Raw genomic sequence first — 24,513 nt, 5'->3', positions numbered from 1 at the left:
GATTCCGACAGTCAACCATTACTCAATACATCAGGTAAAAATAACATCACTATTAGTAAATGACCATTTTGTCAACAATATAATGCTATGTTTTTTTTTTTTTTTTTTATTAAAGATGAGATTAATGAAAGACAGCAGCAAATAAGCTGCAGCTTCTGTTTAAGGCCAGGCTAATATGATTTAATAAGCGTCGTTTCGAATGATAAACTTACCCTGCACAGGTAGGATCCAACTCCTTCCTGTTGAACGCACTGTTCATCAGGTGGGGTCACCGTATCCGGAAAATTCTGACCAGCTGTTGTTGTGACTGAAGTGGTCGTTGTAATTGTTGGATTAGTAGGTTTGGTTTCAGTCATAGTTTCTGTAGTTGTGGTAGTAGGAACTGCAGTTGTGGTTGAAGGATCTGTAGTTGTGGTTGTAGGATCTGTAGTTGTGGTTAAAGAATATGTTGTTGTGGTTGTAGGATCTGTAGTTGTGGTTGAAGGATGTGTTGTTGTGGTTGTAGGATTTGTATTTGTGATTGAAGGATCTGTAGTTGTGGTTGTAGGATCTGTAGTTGTGGTTGTAGGATCTGTAGTTGTGGTTGAAGGATGTGTTGTTGTGGTTGTAGGATTTGTATTTGTGATTGAAGGATCTGTAGTTGTGGTTGCAGGATCTGTAGTTGAGGTTGAAAGATCTGTAATTGTGGTTGTAGGATCTGTTGTGGTTGTTGTAATTGGATTAACATATCCGTTGCATGTTTTACAACAATTATTTCTGTAACCTTCTGACGAAAAACAATTTTCTGACCGGCAGCCTGATTGTCTATCACCGTATTGACAACCTTTGAAATGAAAACAGACATTAAAGTAGCTCGACACATTATTGTATAAAAGTATACTTTTTAAATGACATTATTTTATATTAATTATCCACAGCTTGATAACTTCTGTTATGTTTTACTGAAAATGACATTTGATAATGCTATACAAATTGAATCAATCAAATCGTATTTCATGTCGTGTTTTATCTCAGTGACAAATAAATTCTTTGCTTGAATTTGAATTTGAATAGGCCGATCTGACAATGGACGGGTATCAAAAAAGATCAAGTCGAAAAATCTAGTAACGCTACTTCTATTCATTTAGAATTTCATTAAGGACATGCAAGCGAGGCTTACACAGTAGAGATCCGCCCCCACCCCCTCCCGTCCCTCCATCCTACCCAACCTCAAAACACAACAACCACCTAATGGTGTTTCGTCCAGAATGTGATTCTAATGGCATGTCAACTTTCTTGGGTGTATAAGAAGAAAAAAAGAAAATTTGACTAAAAATTTCAGATTGAAATCGATGGTTCTTAACTTATGGCCAAGGGTATATTGACCAAGTAAAACTTCCATTCGTCACGTCAAAGGCTTATTAATGCCTAGCGTACATTTGCAGTGTATATTATTGTGCCGTGACGTTCGTTAATACACTTGTCAACAACACTTTGAATTAAGACATATTCAGGAAAAAACTAACTTTTGCACTATTTCAATATATGGTCTCAGTAATAATAAATGTACGCGCATGAAGGAGTGAATATCGCCGATTCACAATCCTGCAAGATGATTTTCCCACTAATTCCATTTTACTTAAAAGTTTTGTTTACTCAAATTTGTATGAAACGAATTATTGTATTTAGGTAAGGAAGAATATTTCACTGTTATCCAAGGTTATCGCAAAAAAGAAAACGGGATCGTGCGAAAAGTAGTTGCCATCTCCACAACATTTTAAGACATGGTCATTTCAAGTAATAGTTTGATGTCATATGTGCATGCGTAATAAGTTCTTTCGACTGCCTTAAAATATGTATAAAACGTGTGGTGATATTAAATCATTACTAACTTTACCTCCTCCTACGGGACGACTCTGTTGAATTCTTACCAGGTATAGACGTCCGAGCAGCCAAGCAAGATGCACAACATAGGTTGTATATGGAATGTTCACATTCATAAAGAGAAAAGGTCTTGAAAAACGTAGTACAAGTATAAGCGGTGGTATCCGTAGTATATACAACAGCCGGACTGTCACCAAAGACACAGTGATCTGAAAATGTGAAGTTTGTAATGCATCCTTAAGAACTATATATGGGTACATGAGAACACAACAGCTTTTGAACGCTACAAGGCACGTTAGTTACTAATTAGTAATATTTACCAACCAAGGAAAAAACAGAGCACGTAGTCTTGATCCCGCACAGGTAGGGCGTAATGAAATCATCAATGAAGGGACGTGCATTTATGCTGTGGTGTGTATAATTGGAAATTATATCGTGTTTTTCTCATTTTTGATCCAAATGATTTATCAACTTTGTTCCTTCAGTAAGCCCTTTGGATTAATGTTATAGTTTCAAGCATTGGTCTAAACTGGTGTATGTGACCACTGTTTCACTGTAAAAATCGCTACCTCGGTTAAGATTTGAATTTGTTGTATAGAATTAACAATTATTTAACTGATTATCGATTTGATGAAACATTGAAAGACATACACACATACCGATGACGTATGCACAGATTGATGCCACATTTGAACTAGTTTACACAAACAGATGGTTCCTGACAACCCGTAATATAAACAATAATATGTATGATGTGGTTATAAGATTTTAAAATGCATTGAAATTTTAGCATTTCATTTCGGAATTTGAAAATTTTCATCAAGATCTTAATGACAAAGGAAACTAAGCAACAGGCGTAACCTATGAAAGCTCTTTATAGACAACAACAATTAAGTATACAGCCACAACATTCAGACAGACAGTAAATTATATGAATGATATTAAATAATACTGAGACAGACTGTTAGAAACACTAACGCCAGTTATCATGAATGAGTGAAAATGTACTAAAATGTGTCAAGATTAAGTCCAAATGTTTCTTAAATGGTGACAGATAGTGTTTAGTGGAGGTCCCAACATTTTCCAACGTAACAGGGTAAAAGGATTGGAGGGTTGTGGTGCGGGTGTTATGTAGTCATCCTGTCGAAAATTAGGATAGAAAAAAATACTAATAACTGCACAAACATACCAACGACCGCAGGTGCTGAGGAGTTGGCAACACAGGCTCCTTCATCACACCACTGAAAAGACACGTTTCATTATTATTTCGTTCCTAATTAGGCCTTCTAGGAGCAGCAGAAATTATATTTCAAAGATTTTTGCCTTATTAGGAAGTAAATACTTTCAAAAACGTTCATGAATATCTGGTCTGTGTTTTTAAAATCATAAAACATTGAAACAGATGAAAGTTATAAATCTTATCGAATTGTTGACGTCTCAAAAAATCTCTGAGAATGCTTTTCGTAAAATATCTTGACTTATTTCGGTGAATATTTTGACCTCCATTCCAGTCAAATGTTTCATATTTAACATTGATTCGGTCAAAGTTGGTTTTCTTTAAACGTTTTCTATGTTTCAACATGGAGGCCTCCCCAGAAAAAGCAAGTCAAAGGGAGCCGAAACAGCTACATATATATGAAGAAGTCACGTGTTCATTTTCTGGATATACTTTATCGAATCCTAAAAGATAATTTATGTAAATTGATATCGATTTAATAACGATGATCTCTTGTACTTATAAACCTTCTTATATCCACACGAGGTTCCTGGTAAAGCTGACTTGGTAAAGCTCCTGCATTGATCAGTACCAGGACGGAAACACCACATTCGATAGCATATATCGGCATATTTGGAAGCATAAATTCCCTGAAAGAAAACTCATACATTCAAAGCTTTGAAAACTATTTGATTCCGACAGTCAACCATTACTCAATACATCAGGTAAAAATAACATCACTATTAGTAAATGACCATTTTGTCAACAATATAATGCTATGTTTTTTTTTTTTTTTTTATTAAAGATGAGATTAATGAAAGACAGCAGCAAATAAGCTGCAGCTTCTGTTTAAGGCCAGGCTAATATGATTTAATAAGCGTCGTTTCGAATGATAAACTTACCCTGCACAGGTAGGATCCAACTCCTTCCTGTTGAACGCACTGTTCATCAGGTGGGGTCACCGTATCCGGAAAATTCTGACCAGCTGTTGTTGTGACTGAAGTGGTCGTTGTAATTGTTGGATTAGTAGGTTTGGTTTCAGTCATAGTTTCTGTAGTTGTGGTAGTAGGAACTGCAGTTGTGGTTGAAGGATCTGTAGTTGTGGTTGTAGGATCTGTAGTTGTGGTTAAAGAATATGTTGTTGTGGTTGTAGGATCTGTAGTTGTGGTTGAAGGATGTGTTGTTGTGGTTGTAGGATTTGTATTTGTGATTGAAGGATCTGTAGTTGTGGTTGCAGGATCTGTAGTTGAGGTTGGAAGATCTGTAATTGTGGTTGTAGGATCTGTTGTTGTGGTTGTTGTGATTGGATTAACATATCCGTTGCATGTTTTACAACAATTCTTTCTGTAACCTTCTGACGAAAAACAATTTTCTGACCGGCAGCCTGATTGTCTATCACCGTATTGACAACCTTTGAAATGAAAACAGACATTAAAGTAGCTCGACACATTATTGTATAAAAGTATACTTTTTAAATGACATTATTTTATATTAATTATCCACAGCTTGATAACTTCTGTTATGTTTTACTGAAAATGACATTTGATAATGCTATACAAATTGAATCAATCAAATCGTATTTCATGTCGTGTTTTATCTCAGTGACAAATAAATTCTTTGCTTGAATTTGAATTTGAATAGGCCGATCTGACAATGGACGGGTATCAAAAAAGATCAAGTCGAAAAATCTAGTAACGCTACTTCTATTCATTTAGAATTTCATTAAGGACATGCAAGCGAGGCTTACACAGTAGAGATCCGCCCCCACCCCCTCCCGTCCCTCCATCCTACCCAACCTCAAAACACAACAACCACCTAATGGTGTTTCGTCCAGAATGTGATTCTAATGGCATGTCAACTTTCTTGGGTGTATAAGAAGAAAAAAAGAAAATTTGACTAAAAATTTCAGATTGAAATCGATGGTTCTTAACTTATGGCCAAGGGTATATTGACCAAGTAAAACTTCCATTCGTCACGTCAAAGGCTTATTAATGCCTAGCGTACATTTGCAGTGTATATTATTGTGCCGTGACGTTCGTTAATACACTTGTCAACAACACTTTGAATTAAGACATATTCAGGAAAAAACTAACTTTTGCACTATTTCAATATATGGTCTCAGTAATAATAAATGTACGCGCATGAAGGAGTGAATATCGCCGATTCACAATCCTGCAAGATGATTTTCCCACTAATTCCATTTTACTTAAAAGTTTTGTTTACTCAAATTTGTATGAAACGAATTATTGTATTTAGGTAAGGAAGAATATTTCACTGTTATCCAAGGTTATCGCAAAAAAGAAAACGGGATCGTGCGAAAAGTAGTTGCCATCTCCACAACATTTTAAGACATGGTCATTTCAAGTAATAGTTTGATGTCATATGTGCATGCGTAATAAGTTCTTTCGACTGCCTTAAAATATGTATAAAACGTGTGGTGATATTAAATCATTACTAACTTTACCTCCTCCTACGGGACGACTCTGTTGAATTCTTACCAGGTATAGACGTCCGAGCAGCCAAGCAAGATGCACAACATAGGTTGTATATGGAATGTTCACATTCATAAAGAGAAAAGGTCTTGAAAAACGTAGTACAAGTATAAGCGGTGGTATCCGTAGTATATACAACAGCCGGACTGTCACCAAAGACACAGTGATCTGAAAATGTGAAGTTTGTAATGCATCCTTAAGAACTATATATGGGTACATGAGAACACAACAGCTTTTGAACGCTACAAGGCACGTTAGTTACTAATTAGTAATATTTACCAACCAAGGAAAAAACAGAGCACGTAGTCTTGATCCCGCACAGGTAGGGCGTAATGAAATCATCAATGAAGGGACGTGCATTTATGCTGTGGTGTGTATAATTGGAAATTATATCGTGTTTTTCTCATTTTTGATCCAAATGATTTATCAACTTTGTTCCTTCAGTAAGCCCTTTGGATTAATGTTATAGTTTCAAGCATTGGTCTAAACTGGTGTATGTGACCACTGTTTCACTGTAAAAATCGCTACCTCGGTTAAGATTTGAATTTGTTGTATAGAATTAACAATTATTTAACTGATTATCGATTTGATGAAACATTGAAAGACATACACACATACCGATGACGTATGCACAGATTGATGCCACATTTGAACTAGTTTACACAAACAGATGGTTCCTGACAACCCGTAATATAAACAATAATATGTATGATGTGGTTATAAGATTTTAAAATGCATTGAAATTTTAGCATTTCATTTCGGAATTTGAAAATTTTCATCAAGATCTTAATGACAAAGGAAACTAAGCAACAGGCGTAACCTATGAAAGCTCTTTATAGACAACAACAATTAAGTATACAGCCACAACATTCAAACAGACAGTAAATTATATGAATGATATTAAATAATACTGAGACAGACTGTTAGAAACACTAACGCCAGTTATCATGAATGAGTGAAAATGTACTAAAATGTGTCAAGATTAAGTCCAAATGTTTCTTAAATGGTGACAGATAGTGTTTAGTGGAGGTCCCAACATTTTCCAACGTAACAGGGTAAAAGGATTGGAGGGTTGTGGTGCGGGTGTTATGTAGTCATCCTGTCGAAAATTAGGATAGAAAAAAATACTAATAACTGCACAAACATACCAACGACCGCAGGTGCTGAGGAGTTGGCAACACAGGCTCCTTCATCACACCACTGAAAAGACACGTTTCATTATTATTTCGTTCCTAATTAGGCCTTCCAGGAGCAGCAGAAATTATATTTCAAAGATTTTTGCCTTATTAGGGAGTAAACACTTTCAAAAACGTTCATGAATATCTGGTCTGTGTTTTTAAAATCATAAAACATTGAAACAGATGAAAGTTATAAATCTTATCGAATTGTTGACGTCTCAAAAAATCTCTGAGAATGCTTTTCGTAAAATATCTTGACTTATTTCGGTGAATATTTTGACCTCCATTCCAGTCAAATGTTTCATATTTAACATTGATTCGGTCAAAGTTGGTTTTCTTTAAACGTTTTCTATGTTTCAACATGGAGGCCTCCCCAGAAAAAGCAAGTCAAAGGGAGCCGAAACAGCTACATATATATGAAGAAGTCACGTGTTCATTTTCTGGATATACTTTATCGAATCCTAAAAGATAATTTATGTAAATTGATATCGATTTAATAACGATGATCTCTTGTACTTATAAACCTTCTTATATCCACACGAGGTTCCTGGTAAAGCTGACTTGGTAAAGCTCCTGCATTGATCAGTACCAGGACGGAAACACCACATTCGATAGCATATATCGGCATATTTGGAAGCATAAATTCCCTGAAAGAAAACTCATACATTCAAAGCTTTGAAAACTATTTGATTCCGACAGTCAACCATTACTCAATACATCAGGTAAAAATAACATCACTATTAGTAAATGACCATTTTGTCAACAATATAATGCTATGTTTTTTTTTTTTTTTTATTAAAGATGAGATTAATGAAAGACAGCAGCAAATAAGCTGCAGCTTCTGTTTAAGGCCAGGCTAATATGATTTAATAAGCGTCGTTTCGAATGATAAACTTACCCTGCACAGGTAGGATCCAACTCCTTCCTGTTGAACGCACTGTTCATCAGGTGGGGTCACCGTATCCGGAAAATTCTGACCAGCTGTTGTTGTGACTGAAGTGGTCGTTGTAATTGTTGGATTAGTAGGTTTGGTTTCAGTCATAGTTTCTGTAGTTGTGGTAGTAGGAACTGCAGTTGTGGTTGAAGGATCTGTAGTTGTGGTTGTAGGATCTGTAGTTGTGGTTAAAGAATATGTTGTTGTGGTTGTAGGATCTGTAGTTGTGGTTGTAGGATCTGTAGTTGTGGTTAAAGAATATGTTGTTGTGGTTGTAGGATCTGTAGTTGTGGTTGAAGGATGTGTTGTTGTGGTTGTAGGATTTGTATTTGTGATTGAAGGATCTGTAGTTGTGGTTGCAGGATCTGTAGTTGAGGTTGGAAGATCTGTAATTGTGGTTGTAGGATCTGTTGTTGTGGTTGTTGTGATTGGATTAACATATCCGTTGCATGTTTTACAACAATTCTTTCTGTAACCTTCTGACGAAAAACAATTTTCTGACCGGCAGCCTGATTGTCTATCACCGTATTGACAACCTTTGAAATGAAAACAGACATTAAAGTAGCTCGACACATTATTGTATAAAAGTATACTTTTTAAATGACATTATTTTATATTAATTATCCACAGCTTGATAACTTCTGTTATGTTTTACTGAAAATGACATTTGATAATGCTATACAAATTGAATCAATCAAATCGTATTTCATGTCGTGTTTTATCTCAGTGACAAATAAATTCTTTGCTTGAATTTGAATTTGAATAGGCCGATCTGACAATGGACGGGTATCAAAAAAGATCAAGTCGAAAAATCTAGTAACGCTACTTCTATTCATTTAGAATTTCATTAAGGACATGCAAGCGAGGCTTACACAGTAGAGATCCGACCCCACCCCCTCCCGTCCCTCCATCCTACCCAACCTCAAAACACAACAACCACCTAATGGTGTTTCGTCCAGAATGTGATTCTAATGGCATGTCAACTTTCTTGGGTGTATAAGAAGAAAAAAAGAAAATTTGACTAAAAATTTCAGATTGAAATCGATGGTTCTTAACTTATGGCCAAGGGTATATTGACCAAGTAAAACTTCCATTCGTCACGTCAAAGGCTTATTAATGCCTAGCGTACATTTGCAGTGTATATTATTGTGCCGTGACGTTCGTTAATACACTTGTCAACAACACTTTGAATTAAGACATATTCAGGAAAAAACTAACTTTTGCACTATTTCAATATATGGTCTCAGTAATAATAAATGTACGCGCATGAAGGAGTGAATATCGCCGATTCACAATCCTGCAAGATGATTTTCCCACCAATTCCATTTTACTTAAAAGTTTTGTTTACTCAAATTTGTATGAAACGAATTATTGTATTTAGGTAAGGAAGAATATTTCACTGTTATCCAAGGTTATCGCAAAAAGAAAACGGGATCGTGCGAAAAGTAGTTGCCATCTCCACAACATTTTAAGACATGGTCATTTCAAGTAATAGTTTGATGTCATATGTGCATGCGTAATAAGTTCTTTCGACTGCCTTAAAATATGTATAAAACGTGTGGTGATATTAAATCATTACTAACTTTACCTCCTCCTACGGGACGACTCTGTTGAATTCTTACCAGGTATAGACGTCCGAGCAGCCAAGCAAGATGCACAACATAGGTTGTATATGGAATGTTCACATTCATAAAGAGAAAAGGTCTTGAAAAACGTAGTACAAGTATAAGCGGTGGTATCCGTAGTATATACAACAGCCGGACTGTCACCAAAGACACAGTGATCTGAAAATGTGAAGTTTGTAATGCATCCTTAAGAACTATATATGGGTACATGAGAACACAACAGCTTTTGAACGCTACAAGGCACGTTAGTTACTAATTAGTAATATTTACCAACCAAGGAAAAAACAGAGCACGTAGTCTTGATCCCGCACAGGTAGGGCGTAATGAAATCATCAATGAAGGGACGTGCATTTATGCTGTGGTGTGTATAATTGGAAATTATATCGTGTTTTTCTCATTTTTGATCCAAATGATTTATCAACTTTGTTCCTTCAGTAAGCCCTTTGGATTAATGTTATAGTTTCAAGCATTGGTCTAAACTGGTGTATGTGACCACTGTTTCACTGTAAAAATCGCTACCTCGGTTAAGATTTAAATTTGTTGTATAGAATTAACAATTATTTAACTGATTATCGATTTGATGAAACATTGAAAGACATACACACATACCGATGACGTATGCACAGATTGATGCCACATTTGAACTAGTTTACACAAACAGATGGTTCCTGACAACCCGTAATATAAACAATAATATGTATGATGTGGTTATAAGATTTTAAAATGCATTGAAATTTTAGCATTTCATTTCGGAATTTGAAAATTTTCATCAAGATCTTAATGACAAAGGAAACTAAGCAACAGGCGTAACCTATGAAAGCTCTTTATAGACAACAACAATTAAGTATACAGCCACAACATTCAAACAGACAGTAAATTATATGAATGATATTAAATAATACTGAGACAGACTGTTAGAAACACTAACGCCAGTTATCATGAATGAGTGAAAATGTACTAAAATGTGTCAAGATTAAGTCCAAATGTTTCTTAAATGGTGACAGATAGTGTTTAGTGGAGGTCCCAACATTTTCCAACGTAACAGGGTAAAAGGATTGGAGGGTTGTGGTGCGGGTGTTATGTAGTCATCCTGTCGAAAATTAGGATAGAAAAAAATACTAATAACTGCACAAACATACCAACGACCGCAGGTGCTGAGGAGTTGGCAACACAGGCTCCTTCATCACACCACTGAAAAGACACGTTTCATTATTATTTCGTTCCTAATTAGGCCTTCCAGGAGCAGCAGAAATTATATTTCAAAGATTTTTGCCTTATTAGGGAGTAAACACTTTCAAAAACGTTCATGAATATCTGGTCTGTGTTTTTAAAATCATAAAACATTGAAACAGATGAAAGTTATAAATCTTATCGAATTGTTGACGTCTCAAAAAATCTCTGAGAATGCTTTTCGTGAAATATCTTTACTTATTTCGGTGAATATTTTGACCTCCATTCCAGTCAAATGTTTCATATTTAACATTGATTCGGTCAAAGTTGGTTTTCTTTAAACGTTTTCTATGTTTCAACATGGAGGCCTCCCCAGAAAAAGCAAGTCAAAGGGAGCCGAAACAGCTACATATATATGAAGAAGTCACGTGTTCATTTTCTGGATATACTTTATCGAATCCTAAAGGATAATTTATGTAAATTGATATCGATTTAATAACGATGATCTCTTGTACGTATAAACCTTCTTATATCCACACGAGGTTCCTGGTAAAGCTGACTTGGTAAAGCTCCTGCATTGATCAGTACCAGGACGGAAACACCACATTCGATAGCATATATCGGCATATTTGGAAGCATAAATTCCCTGAAAGAAAACTCACACATTCAAAGCTTTGAAAACTATTTGATTCCGACAGTCAACCATTACTCAATACATCAGGTAAAAATAACATCACTATTAGTAAACGACCATTTTGTCAACAATATAATGCTATGTTATTTTTTTTATTAAAGATGAGATTAATGAAAGACAGCAGCAAATAAGCTGCAGCTTCTGTTTAAGGCCAGGCTAATATGATTTAATAAGCGTCGTTTCGAATGATAAACTTACCCTGCACAGGTAGGATCCAACTCCTTCCTGTTGAACGCACTGTTCATCAGGTGGGGTCACCGTATCCGGAAAATTCTGACCAGCTGTTGTTGTGACTGAAGTGGTCGTTGTAATTGTTGGATTAGTAGGTTTGGTTTCACTCATAGTTGCAGTTGTTGAATCAAAATAACCATAACAGGTTTTACAACAGGTTTTCCGGTAATTTTCTGATGAAGAACATTCCTCTAACTTGCAATCAGTCTGCTTATCGCCGTATAAACAATCTTTGAAATTAAAGGTGAAAAGTTATAATGTTGAAACTTGCTATAGTCAATAATTTGCCCTGGTATTTAATTCAATTTCTGTCACTTTTAACAAATAACGTTCAATTTCTCTATAATTATTTGCTCTTGTGACTACAAGGCCATGGCAATTGCTATGTTTAAAACTTCGTGACGTCACTATTCTGTTTTTTACACTGTATACTTTGCCTGATACGTAAATAGCTAAATTTTCGGTGAGCAACATCAATAGTCATATTCGAAGATACAATAATGTTGATCTTGTTGCTATTGTGATGCGCGGCAAGGGCAGATTTCAATATGATCCAATAAATATTCATACAAGATGACGGCGTGTTCATTTTTCATTGTAGGCTTACACTTTTGTATCATAATAAACTGGTTACACATTAAGACTTTCTGTTTGCTATAATGATCTTTCTGCCCCAACGTGACGTAAATGGTCACATGGAGTCGTACGTAAATGGAATTCATATGTGACAGAAAAATGAATAAAATTAATTAAGGACGGAGGGAAAAAAGTAGTTCGAAGTTTGATAGAACAAGATGCAATAATAAGTGTCATAATTACTAACAACAGTTTAAATCTGAAAAAAGAAACTTTATTGCTTATCTTACTGCGAGGCTCTTGTGAAGACATCCGATGAATTAGAAGACGTCTGTAAAAGTGGCGGTTTAAATTTGAAACATGTTTCCTAAACTTACTACACATTTCCTCCTGAACAGACGTGAGTGACGCTTAGAAATCGGTTGCAAGGGAGATACATCGGACGAAAATGACGGACGGAAATGGTTCCGGGAAAAAATTATTTATTAAATAGTAATTTCATTGAAAAGTCAAATGTGCAAATGTAAGTTATATGTTTTTTTTTTTTTTTTTTTGTTTAAGTTTACAACTTACAGAAGAGATATATTCTGAAAATTACTTTCGTTTCGATTATTTCTGCGATCCTGTTTCTGCATTTATAGTTTAATCACCATACACGTTGTCAAAACCTACTATCTAGATGTATAAAAACATACCCACTTAGTCACATGACTGTCGAGAGAGACCACATTAACACGTAGGCTGAAAACCTTGCCAGAGCACCCAATTTCAGACATTCTTCTTGTTTCTTTTTATATAGAATTATATTCAGTTTTAATAAGACGCAGAAATGCCAACTCCGGCGAAATTTTGCCATGACTATTTCTATTTTTAGAAAACCTTTACGAATTTTGTAAAGAATGTACATCGCCTTTTTTTTTTCTAACCCAAAAACTATTCCGATATATTTGTTTTGATAATTTAGGGTAATGGCGCGATTTATAGAGCAAGTTTTAGGATCATTTGACAATATTAGAAATCTTCAGTGTTATGCACTCATGTCTGTTATTGATTTACCGTACTTATCCAACCAATTTCAGCATAATAATAACTTGACGAAAAACACACATACATATAAATAGATGTAATTAGGAAAAAGGGGAAAGGTTATGGCACAAGTCGAGAGGATCGAAAATAGAGACGGTCAGACTATGTTAAAGATTACATTCTTATATGTTCAAAGGGACGTATCACAAGATGGTCTATCGTTCTTGTTTTGCATTTCAAATCCGACTTATTTATGTTGCGAATGTCAACATGCCGCCATTTTGTACGAATCCTTATAGCATCACACTGTAGACTGTAGAACTACCAATCCCCGACAGTTTCCAGGAACATTATGCTTCTGATGCTGCCCAAGGCCACCCAATATGATACGAAATTATTCTTTTGTTTATTTTTCGCCGACGTGTCGCTACAACACGTACCTGGTATGGACGTCTCAGTAGCCTCACAAGTCTCGCAGCATTCGAGAGAAACGTTATAACAAGCGCTTGAATTGAACTTCTGGAACAGCTGTGCACATGTGTAATTACCGTCATATTTAGAGTATAGCACTCCTTCAAGGTCCCCTAAAGGACACGTGTCTGCAAGATCAACGTACACAGTGTCATCAAAGATTCTTTACACTCAAAGTTGTGGAACAAAGGAAACAAAACAAGAAAGGAAAAAAACAAATAAGGAATAAATACCAAAAGCTCATATATTTAATCGATTTTGAGTTGATCCTAAAGATCTAAAACACGGATACAATGATAAAAGTAATAATCATTTTGTAGTATTTGATCTACCACGATGCAAAAAGATGATATACAGAAACCTGAGAGAGTTCGACTTTTCGACGCGCCATAATGAATACTTGAGAATATTTTCTTACAACTCTGATATACGTCCTCCGATGATACCTGTCCGTCCGCTTATGCTCGCGGTGATCTTGGCATAGATCACCTTTTGATACATATGAGATGCATTGTGTATATCTTATCAAAGGTGATCTTATATATAAAGCTGCACAAGTGGTTCGATAAATACTAACAATATGACGAAATGGAAAAGAATTGATACTGCATTTAAAAAGCCAAATAAAATCCTTATAAATGAGAAAGATGGGAAAAAATTTCCTGACATTGGTGTCTGCACATTGTCTTTGTATGGTCAACATGAACACCAAGTTCCATTATCCTTGCTGAAGTGCAAGAAAAGTTATGCTCTGGACAAGATATTTTAACATAATTTAGGGGTCAAAAATTTGATATTTGAATTTGATACACAGCGCTTTGTCTCAGTATGATCAATAAATACACAAAGGCTGCTATCCTAGTTTAGATTATCTAGACAAACTTTTAACAAAGGTAAATACCTCTATAATTGAGGGGTCGGGGGCCCTGAATTTGGTACACAGCACATCCCCTTAGTATGATCAATCTAGATACTAATTTTTCTGATATTTGGGCAAAGATATGCTTCGGACACGACAGGACGGACCGACGGACAAGCGAATATAAGCTTCCCCGAATTTTTTTTGGGAACTTAAAATTATTTTCCACAAAGCAAAATGACACGAAGGAATTTTCACATTCTCTGCTTCACATTTTGTAGGCTATGTCTAATGTGAATGGAATTTCGAAAGAACCAGATATACATACCACTGACGACAGGCGCCGAGGTGTTATCTACACAGTTGCCTTGGTAACACCACTAGAATACAACAAGATAGACTCCGTTACAGAGTTTATATTGATAAAACCGTTCCCACAAACATGATGAAAGCTGGATGTTGTCATAGGCAATGGAAATATACTAACATATACAGCATGATTCGAGCAGCTAAAATTAAAAATTCAAGCAACACATTCCTTTGATTGTATCGAATTGAGTTGTATTCGTCTTTGCTACTTTTTCAAAAGTCTACATGCTCAAAAGCAAACAATAGTTTTATGTAACCAAATTTTAAATCGTAGAATAGAACAGTTTTAAGATAAGCAATGCCCACTCAGGAAAAAATAACTTTTTAGAATTGTTGTGGAAATGATACCTAAAAACGGATAAGTCAACAGGCAGAGTAAAACTGCAGCCGGTTACATTGATGTACGAAAGTTCAAATATCTAACCTAACCCTAATGATAACTTTACCTTTTGATTTCCACATGACGTTCCCGCGGCAGGGACGTAAGAAGAGCACCACTCGGCATTTGGTACCTTACAGTACATACTCGTGCACATGCTTGAATAATTGGAAGAGTGAAGTGTCTGAAAAATGATAATAATATAAATTAAAATGTCAATGTCAAAGGAACATTTTGAAAATATCACAAGCTGCTGAAACAGTTAGCTTACCCTGCACACACCGGACCCGTCACCTTCAAGTCGCACACACTGCTTGTCGGCCGTGATCGCCTGGCCCGCGGCCTCTTTGTCGTACGGGGCCAGCAACGCTGCGGTGTTAGTGTTATCTAAGGTCAGCAGACAGTTGTTGTTTTCTCTATGAAATCACAAGAACCGAAATGAGCCCCATTAACAATGTCGTGAAAGTCTGCATGCAAGCAAATGAAATGACTTGCCAACGAAGAAAACTTCACCTAGAAATAACTATCAATCTTTGTTACAATTCTTTCCATTTGAGAATATCATTTCAATAAAACAAAGAAGTCATAATCTAGGTTTGAAACATAAAGCAATTAGGGAAAATCTTTATAACGCATACATAAGATCTGCCTCTGGTTTTCGCCAAAGGTAGCACCTTTTCCTAAAAGGTTAGGTATAGCCATGCATGGATGACAATTGTATAGATTATTGACATTATGTATAAAAGAGAGACACTAGTTTATATTGTCGTAAACCACTGTAATGATACTAACATGCAATTTAAGACATTACAGACAGAAAACATGAATTACCTTATCAACGTTTTTGATGATTTCTGTTTTTGTTAAGTTCTGCGTTGCGCGAAGGAATAAGCATTGATAACATGAAAGGGAAAATTGTTTGGTCATTTTGAAGCAGGCCTAGTCGAAGTAGTTGTCGGCTTCTTACATGAATAACATGAGGTAGACCCACTGCATGTTATCCACAGCAATTAGGGTAAGATTTGTAACCCAGGAACACGACCATGACAGGATGGTCATCGTCACGACCAGAGATCGATTCACACGATTCGGATCTTAACTTTATTTTGAAAAGTTCAATTATCTACTATTTCAGCTTTTAGGGTTTCCTGGTTGTTTGAAATAGCGTTGCACATTGATAGTAAGGTGTATTAGCCTATTTTGAATAAGAAAGTGAAATTATATGTGCATCAGCGTATGAGTAAATCCATGATGATATTGGATCACAGTTGAATTATGACGAAATAGTAGTAAACATACAATACGAATCATTTACGAGGTTTAAATATAAAAAGATGTCATGGCACATTTCTTCAATGAACAGATTCTCCTCTATGGCTTTGAATGGCATGAGACGGGCCTCAAGTATGTTTTTTATGAGGTAGTCACCAGCTACTTGAAGGAGAAACCTCCTCTAAATGACTGGCTTCCGATAGGGCGGTAAATACAGCCTTACCTGTTCAACAAGTAGATGAAGTTCTCGAAGGATGCAACCGAACAGTTAGAGAATTTCCATGGATTGTCCCCCACTGATTCAAAATCATTCACAATAAAAGGCGCCATAATATATCCATCGCTTGCCAGACATGTATTGTTAGATTCATCGTGTACGGATCCAAGGCTGCATCAAACCAAAACATCATGTTAGAAAGCGATATTACACAACCATTTCAAAATGGTAAAACTGTATTACACTCGGACCAAAAGTCTGATCCTAATTTGCCCTTCATTACTCTTTGCATAAGAGTACGAAAATGGACTTGTATTTTGATTTGACTGACATGTAGATGTGCTCTAGATATTGACGAAATGACAAATACACAAATAAAATTATGCATTTTTTTCCTCCACTTGCATTCACTTTCAAGATTCCGTTAGCGGTTATTCGATTGGCTAATGCAAGAATTGACACAAAGTTGTATTTTCACAACAAATTTAATTTCAATATGATCAATGTTTTTTTTTCTTTTAAGTTTAAGTTTAACAAGATGGTTTGACCATACTATGGCACTGTAGGGAGTTTACTTGCCAAAATATACGTTATTTTAAGCCCATGTCCAGCCTCATGTTTTTCGTCTATCACTACATAGGTTAACTTTGCGTTTGCGAGAGTAAGTATTGCAAATGCTTAACATTGTAAGCACAACATTTAGTTTTAAGCAAAACAAATAGTTGTTTACTACTTTTTATATTGCTTTGACTTCAATCAAATCCTAAAAAACTATTTTTTTATCTTAAAAAATTGTTTAAATACAGAACACTTTTTTTTTTTTTTTTTTGGGGGGGGGGGGGTGGGTGGGTGGGTGGGATATAACGTTATAGATTTCGAAATTATATATGCCAGACGTCTAGTTCTTAGGTCGCGGTCAGAAATCGTTAATAAATATTTGTTTATCAGACACGTTTTCATTTCTTAGAACTCAATAGATGTGTTATAACAATTCTTACGAATGATATTTATGTATTGTGCTTCGGTCACAAGGTTAGGGCATCATCAAATGGAGCCAGAAATCAGATAAAACTTAGTGTGGGTTCTGTTTTAATCTACAAATAAGCGCTCGTTTATTGACCTTGTCAATTTTGATCAGAAATTTATTATCTGTATAGTTGTCCCTTGCTTTGTGAAGGATCTATTTTGATCCAGATATAATTGATTTATAATTTAGCAAGGTGTGATGTGTGCAATGTTAACTTACGATCATTGTCCGAAAATTGTGTAGTAAATTTTAATCCTACAAAAACAGAAACCTTACTGATATCTAAACGAGCAGTGCAATTCATTCACCTCTTGTCATGAACAATACTTTACTCACTGAAGTTAATGCGCCGAGGGATCTTGGTCTGTTTTTATACAAAATTATCATTTAAATGCACCTGGCCACAAGTTACATCTTATTTCTATAGAGTCAGATTCACCCTGCAAGAATGAGGATGGAATGCAGTTCACTTAGGTTTGATCAATTTCGTAGAAATCTTGTGAATGGTCCACTTTGCTTTTATAATCAAAGTGACGAGACCAATGATTACAGTGTCGACTTTTTTCGGAGATTCCCGTACGCTGTTTTAGCATCAATAACACTCATATCTCAACCGAAACGGTGACAACGTGCTTACAGATGATGAAAATTAATTATTTTATATGTGTTCAAAACTTCATCTTTAGCCCCAAGAGATTTGAATGATTGCTATTTTGGCCCAATACACAGTTGTCCTAGTATATACAATCCTAGGCAATTTTCCTCTCTTATTCCTTCAGTATCACTCTTTCACTTTCCCCTTATTATTTCCTCTATTCTTTGTCTTTTTTCATATATACCAGTATGAAAATCAACCTCTTCATCTTCACTTTTCTACTTGTTGTAATGTAACTTTAATTCATGCGCCTCAGAAAAGTAGACCGATTTACATAAGTTGAAAAACCTCCTTCTGAATTCAGTTGATATGTGAATATCCTTATATAATCGTGATGTAGATGCACATATCAATGAATGAAATAAATTTATATCAACTTAGCATGGACGATTTGATCAATTACGTCGTAAGGGTTCGATGCTCAGCCGGGACATTTTCTTTTCTTTCAATTGTAATTTTTTTTTGGTATGAAGCAAGAGGCTACATAAATCATGAACCGAAAATCGCGTTTTAGAACACGAGTTTGTTTTTAAGTCATTTTCGTAAAATATTTCATTTGAGCACAGTATCATGCGTCACAGACCCCAATAATATACAGTAATATATAAATACTCATTAGCTTGAAATAACGAAATATGTACACGTGTATTTACATGAAAATACCATTTTATGGTAATGACCGTAGCCACATTGCAACAACTGATCTGAGTGCATTTTTACTATATTAGATGATTTGACCATACGGGAAAATTGTACAAAGTTTATTTGCCGAAAGCTTAGCTATCTAAATACCAAATCCAAGCTGCATGGAGTTATCTCCCTTTAACAAACGTTCGGTAAATGTTCATTTTCATATTTCATATCGAATACTCTCGTTTCTGATGATCAGTTGCGTTTTGTTAAAAATCAATTTTACCAGAACATGTATATTTACGCCATACGTTGTAGTTATTTTTAGATACAGTTACATATCATTACTTATCACTGGTAAACGAAGAAGAAGAAGAAGAAGAAGAAGAAGAAGAAGAAGAAGAAGAAGAAGAAGAAGAAGAAGAAGAAGAAGAAGAAGGAGGAGGAGGAGGAGGAGGAGGAGGAGAAGAAGAAGAAGAAGAAGAAGAAGGAGAAGAAGAAGAAGAAAGAAGAAGGAGAAGAAGAGGAAAAAGAGGAAGAAGAAGAAGAAGAAGAAGAAGAAGAAGAAGAAGAAGAAGAAGAAGAAGAAGAAGAAGAAGAAGAAGAAGAAGAAGAAGAAGGAGAAGAAGAGGAAAAAGAGGAAGAAGAAGAATAAGAAGAAGAAGAAGAAGAAGATGATGATGATGATGATGATGATGATGATGATGATGATGATGATGATGATGATGATGATGATGACGGAGAAGAAGACAAGGGGCAAAAATATAGAGAATACCTGACCAGTGTCCTAAGATATAAGATGTATTTTGGCGAGGGTGAAGAAAGACAAAAGAGGCGAGCCTGGAAATACAGTTCCAAACTTCATCGGATATAACAGCGATTTTATGAATCTTAATAGATCAACATCATCATTACAACACGTAAATTCTCGTATTTCAACATCTATTTATATTTTTTAACGTAATACTTAAGTAAAATTTGTAATTCTGTCGAATTACCGCGGGAGCTAAAATACAGATATTTTCCGTCGCTTCCTAATACAGTAAAATATATGTGGCAGGTGCATTCCGACAATGGCAGCACCAGTTACAGGATAAAAGAAGTTCTCAATCTAACGGGATTTAGATTAAAGAATTACTATATACGTGAATTGTACATTGAAGTAGTCACATCTTTTACTCGGCACGATAACATAGTACCGTAACAATATGATGCGACCAAAAAGTAAATATACTATGATGTATATACAGGAAATAAATATAAGATATGGAACTATATGGTTATTTCCCTTGCCTCTCTTTCTGCTTCCAAAATTAAAACACAATATTCATGTAGAAATGATTGATATATCACTCAATATAATTATACATTTCACTACATGTATATAAGGAAAGATTGGTTTGGAATAAATTTGAGAAGGACATCATCTATTTTCAAACACAATACTCCAGTATTGTGAACTACCAGTTATACTTACTTGTGTCCTAACTCATGGGTTACGACTCTTCCCATTCTGCTTCTCAACGAGTACTCAATTACAGACTGTTTATAGTCCTTACACGCGGCTCCTACGTACGCCAAACCTGAAAGGAAATCGTGATGTGATAAAATGTCTTTTCCAATGTGGAATGAGAGAAGAAAAATCGTTTATTACTGCTCTGTGAATGAATAACTGCACAGCTAAAATCAGCTAATTTGTAGCGAATGGTAGCATTTTGGATCAGTTTAATATGCAATATAGCATTTTCTAAAACTCTTTGGGATTGTATTACTCGATGTCATTTAAACCCTCAGGTAATGTAGTATCAGGAAATATTCTAAGTATAGTGATATTTTCTCAAATGGTTGTATTACTCTCCATAACATTTGAACGGGGAAATCCTCCCATCAACGTCATTAACTAGAAACTTATACATACACATAATAATGCTATAAACATTTACCAAGGGAAATCACAAACTTTTTAAATCCGTTTTAAACAGCTCACTGATATTAAATTAGGCTAAAACAGGAGAAGTACCATTAGATTTCTTCCGTTAGAAATGTATTACCGATTATAGTTTAAATTCACGAAATTTTTATCAAATGAAACAAAATCGGCCAATAATCGCACAATGCACACAAACTAGTTCTGGGTGGAAAAAAATCTTAATGTGCCTTCCTTTAGTGCTTTCTCGATAGTTTTGAAGAAACCCTTGCAGAACTCGTAAACCAAGGAATGAAAACACCAAATAAGATAGATTCTCAGACTTGAACAATGTTAAGTAATTTCATTCGATAATATAACACGTTTTTGGCATGTATGCATCGGCCTAACGTGTTTCTGCTGAATACAGAGTTCGCTTTGTATTACAAATTTTCACATTTTCCTTTGTGGGAATATTTTTTCCACATCCGTATTCAAAAAGAAAAACAAACAAACAAACAAAAACATTGACTCCAAAAATAATTCTAAATCAATATTTGTCCATATTTAACATGGATGTGTCAAATCTCTCTTTTGTGTCAAACAGGAAAATATATGAACAATACAAAATCATTTCAATTCATGTTTTTAAGATGTGGTAATCCTTTCGTAACTGTTTATTTATTTGAATTTTTTCTGAAACGTTCTATGTAAATAGTAACTGTGGAACCACTTCTCGTATTACTGAGCGCCCGAGGCTGTATGGCCCAGACATCCGTGGTATACACACCCAATAGGCATGAATAATTTGTCCTGGGCATACCAGTATTACTGAGAGTACTGAGAGAAAGGAATTCACATTGAACAATGTACATAAATCGTAAGACACAGAAATGAATGGAAACATGTCATAATATAAAGACTTATGATACTGTACTTATGACATACTGCCTATGTATCTACTCCTGGGATTAAAACCAACAAATATTCACACAAGACGTCTAAAACTGTTGCACCTCACCTAATAGGCTGGTATACGTCTTTTCGCCTTCCGTATATGTGAGGTCGTACCTGTGATGAAAGGCAATGATTATTCAAAAATGTAAATATGTTCTCAAACCGACACTATATACTTTATAAGTTGTTACACTATGTGATAACCTACTTTAAGTGTTACTTTATACAGACATACTAGTTCAAAGCATCGCATAAGCAAACTCTTCACAATATCGAAGGAAAAACGCGACATTGACATAAAAGCTGAAGTTGATTTTTGAAGAGTCACGTGGTAAGTTGCGTTTGCGAAATACACTCGCCATTATTTTAATTAATGAAGCGGAGGCCTGTGGTTTTTCCACAGTTAGTCCAATTTTCCTCCATAGAAAGTAAGTCATTTTAACGCTTTCATTTTCAGGAGTGGTCGATATGGTCTTTGTTTTACTTTTTGCAATGGTTGATATAACAAAGGTTAACTTTCAAGGTGGAAACTGTGGAAATGTTATCCTGACCGGAAAGAAGCTATGAGCGGTAATACTGAAAACAGATACGAAAAACTTCATTTAATTATTCCGAAGGAGAGATAACTGAATGTACCACCAGTGACAGATCTCTGCATACACAAATCCATGAAATATAAAATGTCGGATGCTCGTTTCATAATATACACATTTAATTGACGTTCATTTGAAATGATCATATATATGGAAATCTTATGACTTATGGTAATTGTATAAAAGACACACAAGTGAAGAAGCCTTTTTAATACAAGGTCGATTCGGCTCTGGCTACTAACCTAAATTACGATATCTATTAACAATTGAAACCTCCTGATTGTGGTGCCTTAACATTACTAACAAGTTATTAGTATCATAAAACCACGTGACGTAAAACATACATGCTAAACAACATTGCCAGATCACAGGCACAAGCAGAGCTTGAGTTATAGAATTCCCAATAGCTGAAGTTCTGAAGTACTGCCAAAGAATCAACCCTTCCATTTTGGACCCTGGTCTCCGTCCACACGGATGTCTCCACGGACTACAAAAAATGTCAGAAATAAAGTATTTGTTGGAGATATGATAACATGACAGACGTATTATCAACGTATTATTATATATATTGGATACGATATAATTTACTTGTGAGAACTGGATGTACATGTTTTTAAACGTTTTCATCCTCTGCAATGTATGCCTTACTCAATTGTTATTTTTGGTGAATACGTGTTTACCTTACATCATTGTTATTCAGAATTAATTAATCTTTATCACATAACACATCTACTTCTCGTAATTAAGACCCCGTAAGCATGCTAAATAAGATTTCTTGATAATTTAAAGAGCACGTGAAAATATTTTTTGAGATACCAATCATGCGATATTCCATATGTTACATGGCCAAGTTTCATGACTTAGCATATGATTAAAGAGTACTCGCTTATTTCCCCTGATTTTCAATAATTCGTGACTCCATTTGACTCTGACGAAGGAATGAGGTCACCGCACATTGAATGGTCTATTGCTGTCTATCAAGTTAAACAGATCCTTTCTGGATGTTTACAAGTCTTATGAATTCACCTGAGATAAGGATACATATCCTGAAGAAGCGACGTAACATCAGGATTCAAACCAAGCTTTATCCGTTGCTGGTATTGCCAAAATGGTTTTGTGATAAAATAGCATTGAAACATATTCAAATATGATTCAATGTTTATTGTGGAACCTTGTTCATTGTTGCATGACAACTAAACGCTCAACTACGATTTTTTTTTAATGCAAAGGTCATATCTATTTGGAACTATCAATTCTAGTCAGATTAATATGCAAATGCTTATCCCGTTACTGTCTGCGTACGACCTACCTCAGATTTCAAACAAAGGAACCCGGGAAGGCCATGGGAAAAATAAAATGATTAATTGTGATGACCATTAATTCTTTATATGTTTGTAATTGTAACCAAGGTTGAAATATTTCCAGCAGAAATTCATCAAACCATATCTAAAATGTAATTTTTCCCGCATTCCCCAGGGGAATTGACAGACCCTTTGGTCATGAAATGCACAATTTGTATAAAGCACTTTAAGACTTCTCTCCATGGAAGTACATGAGATAACTTTAATACTCCATCTCCTGACTCTGTTGTATTTGATTCTACCACATATGTATGTTGAGACAAATTAAAGATTACAGCAAATTGAACACTTTCAGTCGCACCCCTCAACTCATAGAAGGGATCATATATCGTGTTTCACAATTTTGGTTCACCTTTCCAAGCTGTATGATAAACGCAATGATTCAAATTTCCCTATCGTGAACTTTCCACTACTTGTAGTAACATCTCTGTGTTCCCAGTCATGTTGCAATTGATTCCATATTCAATTCCGTGCTCCCTTTATCACGATTTTCATGTAAGAAGTCGTCAACTGACGGACAAACTCATAACATGGTTTCAAAGAGGCAGGTTGATGAAATGCATGGGGAGGTTATACGGTCGCCATAGTGATCACATCGAGAAAGGTTTGATTTCTTTGTGCGATGTGACCAAGATTTACAAGGCAGCGTCGTCGTTGGATTTTTTTTTTTTTTGGGGGGGGGGGGGGGGGGGGGGGGGGTCTATGCAAAATTTCGTTGAAATTGCTTCAGGGGTTTTCCAAAAGAAGTAAAAAATGTCAGCTGATTAGGACGAATGAAGTCCGACAAGGGCGATCGTAAATGGCGAAATAAC

At 35.4% G+C, this 24,513-nt stretch overlaps 1 pseudogene; it reads right to left on the bottom strand.

Annotated features, from left to right (window-relative positions):
- Window positions 1-599: 599 nt before the first annotated feature.
- LOC132544762 (serine-rich adhesin for platelets-like) overlaps window positions 600-24,513 on the bottom strand; it is a 54,810-nt pseudogene continuing 30,896 nt past the window's right edge.

The sequence above is a fragment of the Ylistrum balloti genome, unplaced genomic scaffold, assembly GCF_031769215.1.
Source record: "Ylistrum balloti isolate Yb309-2 unplaced genomic scaffold, AGI_CSIRO_Ybal_v1 Utg369590, whole genome shotgun sequence".
In the NCBI taxonomy this organism is placed as follows: Eukaryota; Metazoa; Mollusca; class Bivalvia; order Pectinida; family Pectinidae; genus Ylistrum; species Ylistrum balloti.
Note: the sequence above shows the minus strand (reverse complement) of the source record. Positions and strands in the feature narration are given on the sequence as shown.